Source organism: Euleptes europaea, chromosome 19 (assembly GCF_029931775.1).
Source record: "Euleptes europaea isolate rEulEur1 chromosome 19, rEulEur1.hap1, whole genome shotgun sequence".
Lineage (NCBI taxonomy): Eukaryota > Metazoa > Chordata > Lepidosauria > Squamata > Sphaerodactylidae > Euleptes > Euleptes europaea.
Window position 1 is genome coordinate 7,324,269 of NC_079330.1, and position 13,001 is coordinate 7,337,269.

General features: G+C 46.8%; 1 protein-coding gene across 1 annotated transcript in view; it reads right to left on the bottom strand.

Moving 5' to 3' along the window:
- GNB1 (G protein subunit beta 1) overlaps window positions 1-13,001 on the bottom strand; it is a 75,528-nt gene that overhangs the window by 34,767 nt on the left and 27,760 nt on the right. The window contains exon 2 of the mRNA XM_056865082.1: window positions 5,206-5,257. The gene's annotated coding sequence lies outside the window, so the exon portion shown is untranslated. The remainder of the gene's footprint in view (window positions 1-5,205; window positions 5,258-13,001) is intronic.

The window sequence follows — 13,001 nt, forward strand, 5'->3', positions numbered from 1 at the left end:
AACAGTGTGACTAAGCCACAGAGGAGTGGCCTCAGTTCTTAAAAGGTTGGGGTCACCAAGGAATGCAGCAAGTTCAACTTCCAACCCACCGGAGTTTCCAAGTGTCCTCTCCACACACACACCCATACAACCGAATGGCTACCATTCGCTCCTGTGAGGCCAAAGGAGGGGAGGGGCCGTGGCTCAGTGGTAGAGCCTCTGCTTTGCATGCAGAAGGTCCCAGGTTCAATCCCCGGAATCTCCACTTAAAGGGACTAGGCAAGTAGGTGATGTGAAAGACCTCTGCCTGAGACCCTGGAGAGCGGCTGCCAGTCTGAGTAGACAATGATAACTTTGATGGACCAAGGGTCTGATTCAATATAAGGCAGCTTCATGTGTTCACGTGCTCCCCTTGGGATGCAGTGGTTGTGGAGAGCAAAATATTTTACCTTCCACCCTGGAGTGCAGGTGCTTTCGCCTCCACAAACATCCAACCTCCTATAATGGAAATTTCAGGGGTGTTTCACATCCAAGTGAACTCTGGCTTCCAACACAATAAATTTTTTGGCAAGAGTGTTGAACTGCTTAATTTTATGCCAGCCATATTAAAAGATGACTGGCATCGTGGCTACCAGGTGGAGAAAAGCTGTGCCAAGCAAGGTCGTCTGATTAACAGAAGCCTTTCTAATTTACTGTCCACTTTAAACTTTAAATCCTCTTACTGATCAGTGGCCTGCACAGTCACACAGCAGCCCATGTAAACCGACCTCCATGTATGAAGTTCTTCCCCTACCCATTTTAGAGGTTAGGCAGGTGGTGACTCTCACGGATGTGAAATGCCCTCCCCAGGGACAGTTACTTAGCTCCTATCTTGTTGACATTTAGGAACAAGGTCCATACCATTCAATTCTCACAGGTTTTAATGGTATGATAGAATCATAGATTCATAGAGTTGGAAGGGACCACCAGGGTCATCTAGTCCAACCCCCTGCACAATGCAGGAAATTCACAACTACCTCCCCACACACCCCCAGCGACCCCTACCCCATGCCCAGAAGATACCCAAGGTGCCCTTCATCTCATCATCTGCCTAAGGTCATAGAATCAGCATTGCTGACAGATGACCATCTAACCTCTTAAAAACCTCCAGGGAAGGAGAACTTACCACGTCCCAAGGAAGCCTGTTCCACTGAGGAACCACTCTGTCAGAAAATTCTTCCTAATGTCTAGACGGAGAATCACAGAGCTGGAAAGGATCACCAGGGTCATCTAGTCCAACCCCCTGCACAATGCAGGAAATTCACAACTACCTCTCCCCACACACCCCTAGTAACCCCTACTCCACACCCAGAAGATGGCAAAAAAAAAAAAAATATCCTCCAGGATCCCTGGCCAATCTGGCCTGGAGGAAATTGCTTCCTGATCCCAAAGTGGCAATCGGCATTTCCCAGGGCATGCAAGAAAGGGCCATGAGACCCAAACACTGACGCAACCCTTCCTGCCCTCCCTCTCACGATCTGCCTAGGTTCACATCATCAGCACTGCTGCTTCCACTAACACACGATTCAACAGTTTTATTGTTGTTGTTCTTTTATTGTTAGAAAACTGATTTAACTGCACTAGTTGACCCAGGTTATTTTTTATGAGCTGCCTCGAAAGTTTTTAAACTGAAAAGCAGCGTATAAACACTTTATCTAAATAAAAGAACGTCTTCTGCTCTAACGTTGTCCTTACTCAACAACTGGTAAAACAAAACCGTACTGGAGAGGGAAGAGCTCAGAGGAAACACGCACGGCTGGTGGACACGTCACTCTCCCTCCACTCCAGCGTTCTTCACTAAGCCAAAGCTGAGCAGATCAGCTTCTCGGAGAAAAAGCAATTCCATTAGTAAAACAAGGATGCATGGCCTGAACGGGTTGTGCGCACCAGTTCGTTACGGCTACCTGAACGACCATGCTAGAATCTTGCAACTTTTCAAAAAACTTATTTTGTCTCTATCCACCTTGTTATGAAGAAGAAATCTCTGCCTGATTTCAGTTTTCAACATCGGGAGGATAGCAATAGGGTTCTTCCTCATTCCAGCTAGCAGCAACATTCAGGGAGATGGGGGGAGGGATTGGTTTACTAATCCCAACATGCCAAGAGTGGCTTACTGGAAAAGCAAGACCCACACAAAGCCCAAGCATGCAAAATGCGAGCATGTAAACAAAACTGCACAAGAGGCCAATATCTGAACATAAGAACATAAGAAAAGCCATGCTGGATCAGACCAAGGCCCATCAAGTCCAGCAGTCTGTTCACACAGTGGCCAACCAGGTACCTCTAGGAAGCCCACAAACAAGACAACTGCAGCAGCACCATCCTGCCTGTGTTTCACAGCCCTCCTATAATAGGCCTGCTCCTCTGATCCTGGAGAGAATAGGTATGCATCATGACTAGCATCCATTTCAACTAGTAATCATGAATACCCCTTTCTTCCATGAACATGTCCACTCCCCTCTTAAAGCCTTCCAAGTTAGCAGCCATCACCACATCCTGGGTGATCTGCCACATCGTCACAAATACCCAAGAACATACACACCATTCTTTGGTATGCACATGATGGAGGAGGAAGAAAGTGAGAAGGAAGAAGGAGCGAGGAGAAGGAGGGAGAAGAAGAGTCGGTTTTTATATGCCAATTCTCTCTTCCTTTTAAGGAGAATCAAACCGGCTTTCAATCTCCTTCCCTTCCTCTCCCCAGAACAGACACACTGTGAGGTAGGTAAGGGCGGGGCTGAAAGCGCTGTAAGAGAGCTGTGACTAGCCCAAGGTCTCCCAGCTGGCTTCATGTGTAGGAGTGGGGAGGCCAACCCGGTTCTCCAGATTAGAATCCGCCGCTCAAGTGGAAGAGTGGGGAATTAAACCCGGTTCTCCAGACTAGAGTCCGCCCCTCCTAACCACTGCACCACACTGGCTCTCTACTGACAGCACCCTATCCTAAAAAGAGGTACGTGTTTCTATGTCAGTTGAAGCGAATGCACTTAAAAGAATGCAAGTACACTCCTAAATGCACAGTGAGGTTAATCTCCTGACATCTGCACACTTTACCTCCTAGACTCAACTGCTGACCCCACAGAACTTCAGGACAGATCTATAGCCAGCGTGGTGTAGTGGTTAAGAGCAGTGTTTTGGAGCAGTGGAGTCTGATCTGGAGAACCGGGTTTGATCCCCCGCTCCTCCACATGAGCGGCGGAGGCTAATCTGGTGAATTGGATTTGTTTCCCCACACGTACACACGAAGCTAGCTGAGTGACTTTGGGCCAGTCACAGCTCTCTCAGTCCTACCTACCTCACAGGGTGCCTGTTGTGGGGAGAGGAAGGAAAGGTGACTGTAGGCCGGTTTGAGTCTCCCTTAAGTGGTAGAGAAAGTCGGCATATAAAAACCAACTCTTCTTCTTCTATCTCGCTACAATATTGTTTCCTGCCGTGAAGCACCAACGCTGTGATTTTGTGCCTTTTGCTCATTTATTTTAAAAATCTGAGCCTCAGCAAAGAGCAAATCAGGCCTTGCCTTGGAGCTTGCTGAACTACTGTTAACAGCAGAAAGGCTCGATGCACGAGCCGCTCACATTTCCTCTCTTTTTCGCAGGATTTTCTTTCTCTCCTCGCCTCACTGTGAGGAGACAGGTGGGCACCAGAAGCGTATGTCCTACAAGGAAAGCTAGAAGGAGCTGGGTATGTTTAGCCTGAAGAGGAGAAGACTGAGAGGGGATAGGATAACCGTCTTCAAGTACTCGAAGGGCTGTCGTATAGAGGAGGGTGCCAAGTTGTTTTCTGTGGCCCCAGAAGGTCGGACCAGAACTAACGGGTTGAAACCAAATCAAAACAGTTTACATTTAGACATTAGGAAGAATTTTCTAACAGTCAGAGCGGTTCCTCAGTGGAACAGGCTTCCTCGGGCGGTGGTCAGCTCTCCTTCCCTGGAGGTTTTTAAGCAGAGGCTAGATGGCCATCTGTCAGCAATGCCGATTCTATGACCTTAGGCAGATCATGAGAGGGAGGGCATCTGGGCCATCTGCTGGGCATGAAGTAGGGGTCGCTGGGGTGTGTGTGGGGGAGGTAGTTGTGAAATTCCTGCATTGTGCAGGGGGTTGGACTAGATGACCCTGGTGGTCCCTTCCAACTCTATGATTCTATTCTAATGCAGCCCCATCCACCTGCAGTGAGAAGTGAAAACGCCAAGTCACGCAACTTGCGCTATCTGCTCTCCCGGCTCACTGTAATGTTTGAACAAGCTCCAAGACCAGGTTCTGTTGCAACGGAACGTTCTTTGGCAGGGTGAGGCCAGCCTTGGACTACAGACAGCAGCATTGGCCAATGTTAATTGCTGGCACTAAAGCCGCACAGCAGTCTTTACGAGTATGGCAACTGTCTTGTCCCAAGATGGATGAAGAAGAGTTGGTTTGTATCTGACTTTCTCTACCTTTTAAGGAGAATCAAACTGGTTTACAATCTACTTCCCCTTCCCCACAACAGACACCTTGCGAGGTGAGAGAGCTCTAAGAGAACTGTGACTGGCCCAAAGTCACCCAGCTGGCTTCATAGGGGAGGGGCCATGGCTCAGTGGAAGAGCATCTGCTTGGCACGCAGAAGGTCCCAGGTTCAATCCCCGGCATCTCCAGTTAAAGGGACTAGGCAAGTAGGTGATGAGAAACACCTCTGCCTGAGACCCTGGAGAGCTGCTGCTAGTCTGAGTAGACAATACTGACTCTGATGGACCAAGGGTCTGATTCATTGTAATGCAGCTTCATGTGTTCATGTGTAAGAGTGGGGAAACCAACCCAGTTCACCGGATTAGAGTCCGCTGCTCATGTGGAGGAGCGGGGAATCAAACCTGGTTCTCCAGATTAAGAGTCCACCGCTCTTAATCACTACACCACGCTGAAATGCAGCTGTGTTCGTCTTTGCCCTTGGCTCTGCTTCCTGTGTTTTCAAAGCAGCCGCACATTATACTATTCAGTAAGATTTTAGCCCATTTAAAAAAAAAATCTGAATCTTGTCAAGAGCCAACCTGGGCAAAACTTTAGAGTTCAAGAAAGGAGATTTTTTTAAAAAAAGCGATGCAACCATTGCCCCATTTTCAGTAATGTACATGTCCTAGTCCATTTTCATAGTCCATAGACAGACAATTATAAAGCATGTTTAGTGTTCTCTGCAGCTCAGTACTCAAGGTTTTTACAAACTTACATTTTCTCTCAGTACGGTGGAAAGCCAACTTCTACAGTCAAACATGTAACTGCTGAAAGAAAAAGAAACTTGGATCAGTATGTTAAAGCTCCAAACTGATAATATGAAAACAATGTGAATACAAGATTACATGTACCTGGGCAGGTATTTCCTGCCCACTAAACAGCAGCGTTTGAATCAATCGCACGTTCTCTGGAAATGTGCTTTCCCCAATTTAACAAAAATAATAACCTCGCCTTAAAAAGCCACGACAGAGTAAACTGGAGTGAGAGGCGTAATTGGTTATTTGGCTATACCCTCACTACCCCAACCACAATATTTGGCGGAGAGGCTAAATATTGCCAAATAATGGCAAAGTAGTCAAAGAATTTTAACAGAACTGTAACAAGAAAACCAAATTTCCTGTTTAAATGCTGTCAGGGGGAACTGCACAAAGCTGTTTGACTTACGTATTCTTCTATACTTTCTGGTATGTGATGGAAACAACTGCAGACAGGAGAGAACAACAACATGTTGCAGAATTAAATTCTGCCCTAGAAACTACTGGCTTTGCCCTGCGATTGAAGCAAGGAGATCTTGGCTTTAGTTTTGCCATCTCTTTTTCTGGAGGCGGAAGACTGGAGGATTTGGGGACGTTACTTACACCAACAGCCATCTGCACAGCTGGCTGCCATCCAGATGTCTTGGTAAGCTAGATTTGACAGCTGAAACGGTACTGTGTTGCTTTCACAATTTCCACTTGATTTCTGATTTCCTAAAGGCCTGTTCTTAAAACGATTAAGATTATCTGGAGCAATTTATTTGAGGAAAGCCCTGACCTGGGTGGCCCAGGCTAGCCTGATCTCCTCAGATCTCAAAAGCTAAGCAGGGTTGGCCTTGGTTAGTACTTGGATGGGAGACCACCAACGACCCAGTTTCAAAGATTTTTCTATTTCATCAAAAACGCAGACTTTTAACATGAAAGCTGAGGAAATCTCTGCAGTGGTATACTATCCCTGAACTACTTTGTCAACATAAAGAATATCCTTTCTGGTCCATGGTTAAAGATTCAGACAATAGCTCTGGAGAGGGAAGTCATGAGAAAAGCTCATGTGTGTTTCCTGAATCAGGCCTGTGGCAACAGCTGGCCTGTAATTTTTTACACTGCTCTTAGACGAGGGTTCCTCTAAATATGGACGCTGATGTGGCAATGGAGGTATTTACCCATTTCTAAGGTTTCACAGCAAGAAATAAAGGGTAAGATTTTTTTTTCTTAATGAGGTGCAGGATCAGTTCCTTGGTCTCTATCATTTCTATAAATACCCTGCCAGACAGTTCTTCTGTTCTGTACAAAGCAGGAACCTAGGGTGCTCTGATCTCGGACTTGTGATTGTTGCTAATACCTTACACTTCCTCCCTTCCCCACTGAGTCTTTTCTGGCCTGCTTTACTATTTCCTATTAGTACCATCACTTTGTATTTACTTAGAAGAAGAAGAGGAGTTGGTTTTTATATGCCAACTTTCTCTACCACTTAAGGAAGAATCAAACCGGATGACAACCACCTTCCTTTCCCCTCCCCACAACCCTGTGAGGTAGGTGGAACCGAGAGAGTTTGGAGAGGACCGTGACTAGCCCAAGATCACCCAGCAGGCATCATGTGTAGGAGTGGGGAAACCAACCCGGTTCACCAGATTAGAGTCTGCCACTCATGTGGAGGAGTGGGGAATCAAGCCCGGTTCTCCAGATTAGAGTTCACCGCTCCTAACCACCGCTCTTAACCACTACACCACACTGGCTGTACAGGTGCTGTGCAGAACAAAACAGTAATGCCAGTCCTTGCAAGAGGATAGGCTGGACAGAAATCAGAGAAGGGCTGTCAGTGAGTACAGGGCAGATGAAAATTAATTGGTATCACAGGAAGAAAAGGAAAAGGTGATGCTAAAAACAGCTCAGGGGTACCAGGTCTGGGCAAAAAACCCATAATATTCAACTACTAGGCACAGAGAAGACATTGGTCATGCCTCAACTTGATCCAAACACAGCCCATTACATATACGTTATATTCACAAGATTCCTTTTATTATTGTCCCAGGCAAGCAATAAATACAGACACTTTATCAAGTTTGCTGTAGGCCCCCATATACAGATGGTGGGCTATAACTGCTGTGAAGGTGAGGCCATGTTATACACGCCCAGTACAGGTGGTCTGGAAGGATGATCCCATATGCTCTACAAAGCAACCTCCAAGAACTCTAGAGACACGGCACATACATTTTTAAAAAGAAATTTTGGAGAGCTCTTGTAGAATGACGCACAGCAGGATAATGCTTTGATATTTCTTCCAATGGTCGCTTTTTAAAAGTACAACTTGGACTTTGAGTCAAAACCCTGCCCTCTGAAGTTGTGTTTTTGGATTTAAGATTTCAACTCCAAGTCATTCCTCCAAAGAATGGAGCTCAACATCAATGAGGCCTCAACTAAAGCATTTAAAGAAAGCGACAAAGATTTAATGTGTGTGTGTGTAAAGTGCGTTCAAGTCGCAGCCGACTTATGGCGACCCTTTTTGGGGGTTTTCATGGCAAGAGACTTACAGAGGTGGTTTGACAGTGCCTTCCTCTGCACAGCAACCCAGGTCTTCCTTGGTGGTCTCCCATCCAAATACTAACCAGGGCTGACCCTGCTTAGCTTCTGAGATCTGACGAGATCAGGCTAGCCTGGGCCATCCAGGTCAGGGCACAAAGATTTAATACAGCACCAATAATGTACAATACATTACAGCATGAAAGTGAAAAAGAGGACCCACTTCCTCAGCAGCTTACAACAAAAACCTTAACAAAGGGAGAAGTGGGAAGGGGAAGAAAGTATAACAAACAATTAAGGCGTTCAAAGCCACCTAACTCCCAACTGCAACCATCAAATTATGTGTTAACACTAGGAAATGAACAAGGAGTCTGTAAGAAAGACAGATGTATGTGATGGACAGGTTATGGTCCACCTCTCCTTGAGAGCAACCAACGGGAGCTAACGAAAGTTAGGGGGAGACAGTTGGAAAAGAGGAGTTGGGTGTTGGCAGTTAGAGAGGGGGGGGAGGATGTCTGAACTGTGGAGAAGAGCTATTTAGAACTGGCTTAAAACAGTCATTTTGTAACAAAGAATCCCAGTGGTGGGAATAGGACCACAAGTCAAAAATCCAATGGAAGAGAGACATTGTAACTTCTGCCTTACTTTCTTCAGTACCCTGAACCTGTGAAAGGGAGAGGGGTGGTAGGCACTCTGTGTGAATGGAGAAGGGGCATCAAATGTGCTTTGGGAAGCGATCTGACGGAGGAGACAAGCAGCACTCTACAGCCAATGAGTGCAGTTAGCGGGAAGCAGGAGACCCTAGACTTGCTGAAAAAGCAAAGACCAAGGTCACAAATATAGAAACGAGGGCAGAAAGAGAAGAGTGAGATGAGGCTGTGGATGACTTTATAGCCGAGGGCAAGAATAAGAAGCTGGATGAGAAAAGGCAGCACCCATCTTCCTTATACAAAGGAGTACCCTTCACCCCAGAAGTTTCTGATGGTGGCCCAAAAAATTAGCTATTTAATATTAACGTGCAGAAAAACATTAGTCCATGACTAGGCGAATAATAAAAATCATTGAGATTTCTGAATAGTGGTCAAACTTTGAACTGAAACATCATTTCCCTACATTAGGTCTGGCGTAACTGAAAAAACCAGAAACAAGGCCAAAATCTCCATATAGAAGTTTATAGGTTCCATTAGTGCTAACACAGGGACGGATGATCAACACAAAGCCCTATTCGAGAGTGCTGATAGAGAAGAGCTTTAATAGTTATTCCGGGGAGGTGGTGGCTTTTTTACGGGCATAAAATTAATGCACTATCCTATTAAGAACACAGAGAGAAAGAGAGAGAAGTTAGAGACAGACAACGAAAGATAATGGCAAACCCTAGGCAGCAGCTGGGGGGGGGGGATACCACCTGGAACAATGCTACCTTGTCAGAGAGGATGGGAGCATCCCCAATATAACTGTACTGTTTTATGTAATCCACTTCAGAGAGCCTTCTGGGACAAAGTATTGAGAGTAGAAATCAAACGGAATAGTGTTCCTCGGAACACACTGCCAATACGCAACAAGCACAACTCGAGCCCACAAATACAGCCTCCGGATCAACAGCCTGGAGGCTCCTCCTCACACCCAGAACAAGTTATAAGCCTTCCCCTTCCCCATATTCTCTGTAAATAACAGAAAACAGACATAGAATCATAGAGTTGGAAGGGACCAGCAGGGTCATCTAGTCCAACCCCCTGCACAATGCAGGAAATTCACAACTACCTCCCCCCCACACCCCCAGTGACCCCTACTCCATGCCCAAAAGATGGCCAAGATGCCCTCCCTCTCATCATCTGCTTAAGGTCATAGATAAATCTTTCTTTGCCCTCAGCATAGTAGGTGATCAAAAGCCAGCATGGTGTGGTGGTTACAAGCGGCGGACTCTAATCTGGAGAAACCGGGTTTGATTCCCCACTCCTCCACAGGGAAGCCTGCTGGGTGACCTTGGGCCAGTCACAGTTCTCCCAGAACTCTCTCAGGCAATGGCAAACTACCTCCTAACATCTCTTGCCTCGAAAACCCTACAGGGTTGCCATAAATCAGCTGTGACTTTGTGGCGCACACACACAAATACACAGAGTACATGATGAAACTACTCCCCTCCCTAAGACCCCTGGGGGAATGTTGGGAACCACGGAGAAGTCACTTGCTACTTCTACCTTCACAAAAAGCCTGGATTCTGTTCAGTCCATCCAGAGGCCGGATTGCAGGCAATGCAATCGTTAAAGCCCCCCTTTCCCTCCTCTGACAATTCTGTAAAGAATAATCTCAGGTAAAGAGCCAGTGAGATGTACTGGTCCAAGTGCCAGGCTAGGATTAGAGGCCTATGCCCTAACAGCCCCACAGCCATGAAGACTGCTGGGTAATCTTGGGACAGTTGTTCTCTTAACCTAACTTACCTCACAGGGACTGTTGTGAAGATAAAATTAAAAAGAAGAGTTGGTTTTTATATGCAGACTTTCTCCACCACGTAAGGAAGAATCAAACAGGCTTACAATCACCTTCCCTTCCCCTCCCCACAACAGACACCCTGCGAGGTAGGTGGGGCTGAGAGAGCTCTGAGAGAGCTATGACTGGCCCAAGATCACCCAGATGGATTCATGTGGAGGAGTTCAACCCGGTTCACCAGATTAGCATCTGCCACTCATGTGGAGGAGTGGGGAATCAACCCCGGTTCTCTAGATTAGAGTCCACCGCTCCAAACCACTGCTCTTAACCACTACACCACGCTGGCTCTCAACATCACGTTGGCTCTCAACACCACGCTGGCTCTCACCATGTACATCATGCTGAGCTCTGCTGAGGAAGGGTGACATAAAAACGACTGAAGGAGATGCAAAGAATTGGTAGATACCTACACACAACATTATAGGCAACCCTCATAAAGAGCCACTTGTCTGCTCACCTGTGATAAGAAGCCAGTTTTTAAAAAATCTCCAGAGACGTTGTGTGTGTGTGTGTGTGTGCATGCGAGCAAGCATGTGTAGGCTGCAGATGACTAATACAGGCATGAGTGCTAACATCTGTGCGAAACTTCCTTAGATACACACACAAAAACCCTAAGAAAATGATGTCATTGCTGACATCAGCCAGATAAAAGAAGAATGCATCCTAAAAGGAGACTATCCTACCACCAGAGGGAGAACTCCTGTAGTGGTCACTAGATTACTGGTCAGAAGGAATGTGACAAAATCTCAGTACAATCCAGGGCCGTCGAACTCATATTTTACAAGGACCGGATATAACAGAAATGTCAATTGGTCAGGCCGGGCCACGTGTACCATAAAATTTAATGCCAGATACCGGAGATACAAAACCTTATAGAAGACATAGGCAAAGCCAATTAATTATATTTATTTTACTTTTTTTAAAACTTAAAATGCAAACATACTTATAACAATAACACTCTTACAGTATTTTTTTTAACAAGCTTTGATAATTGACACTTTGGGACGGGGGGCGTGGTTGCCTTGGCGATGAGCATGCAAGAGGCTCGCCAACCAAGATCAGGGGCAGGGGGGTGGCTGCCTGGTTGGTGAGCTCACAGCGGGTTCGCCAGCCCAGATCAGGAGTGGGGGGGCCCTGCCCTGGCTGGTGGGCTTGCCAGCCCAGATCAGGATAAGGGGGCAGCTGCCTCGGCTGGTCCGCGGGCCAGGTAAGCGCTCTTAAGGGGCCGAATCCGGCCCACGGGCCGTATGTTTGGCACCCCAGTATAGTCTGTTTCTTTCAAAGATGCAGTCTTTACAAAATATCGACCACATGCATAATTGTGAGGTTTCTGCTCTGTAAGGTCTCTTATTTCTTAGCAGCATACCCCCTCTGGAAATGCGTTTCTAGTTGCAAATGCATTTGCTTTGATTCTGAAGGGCAATAAAACCCAAGCCGTTTTCAGGAGAGCTACTGGAGCAATGAAGTTTTGCCCACTCCCCCCAAGCTATAAAAGGGGTTGTCTTTGAACAAAGAAGCACTTTTTAATTCCTTCGCCTTTTTCAGATCATGTTGAAAGGCCCTGCTGCGTACATTCCAGTTCTCCAAATTACTGGTTTGTGCCAAGTGTTCCAACACGAGCTATTTGATGAAACAGCTGCAAGTTAGAAGGGCACTGTGGGTATTAGCATGTAGGCGAGAACTCCAAATGCCCAATTTCAGTTCAGATTTCACTCACTGCTATAGATTTCCAAAAAGGCTCGGTCGCATTTAATCTTACCTAAATTAACTATCCAATCAAAGTGCAAAGCTGACACAATGCAATAACAAAAAGGTTGGTTCACTCAAGGCATTCTAGCTGTAAGGTGGCCACTCTCCAGCTGTGGGCATCTAACCCTTAAATTCACATAGACTACAGAAACCTACACTGCAATGTAATGAGTGATTAACTTACAGTAAAGGTGATGGGAGCCCCGTGGAGCAGAGTGGAAAGCTGCAGTACTGCAGTCCAAGCTCTGCTCACGACCTGAGTTCGATCCAGTTGGAAGTTGGTTTCAGGTAGCCGGCACAAGGTCGACTCAGCCCTTCCATCCTTCCAAGGTCGGTCAAATGAGTACCCAGCTTGCTGGGGGTAAAGGGAAGATGACTGGGGAAGGCCCTGGCAAACCACCCCATAAACAAAGTCTGCCTAGGAAATGTCGGGATGTGACGTCACCCCATGGGTCAGGAATGACCCTGTGCTTGCACAGGGGACCTTTACCTTTACCTACAGAAACCTACACTGCAATGTAATGAGGGATTTACTTACAGTAAAGGTGATGGGGCTTTCTGGCAGGGACTGCGTGATGTCACAGCAGGGAAAGCAGAGATTCTCCAGTTTATCGCTGAGTGAACTGTTCTGATCCAGGGGGTGGGGGTTGCAGGACAGGCAGAAGAGCTTAGAGCAGTGGTTCCCAAAGTGGGCAGTACCCCCCGCAGGGGGCGGTGGCATTACCTAGTGGGGCACTAAGAGGCAGCAGGGGAACGCTAGAGGTGGGCCCCTTCAACTGTGTTGTTGGATAGGGTAGGGGGCGCTGGGGTTGAGTTTGTGGAACCAAGGGGGAGGTGGTCCAAAAAGTTTGGGAACCGCTGGCTTAGAGGAAGTACTTAGGTTGGAAGTACTAGGCTAAGAAAGGCAAGGCAGCAGAATAAGGAAAACCGGGGGGGGGGGAGCTTAAAAAAGGAAGAATGGAAGAAGGAATGGTCCAAATAAGGCCATTTTGAGAAGGGG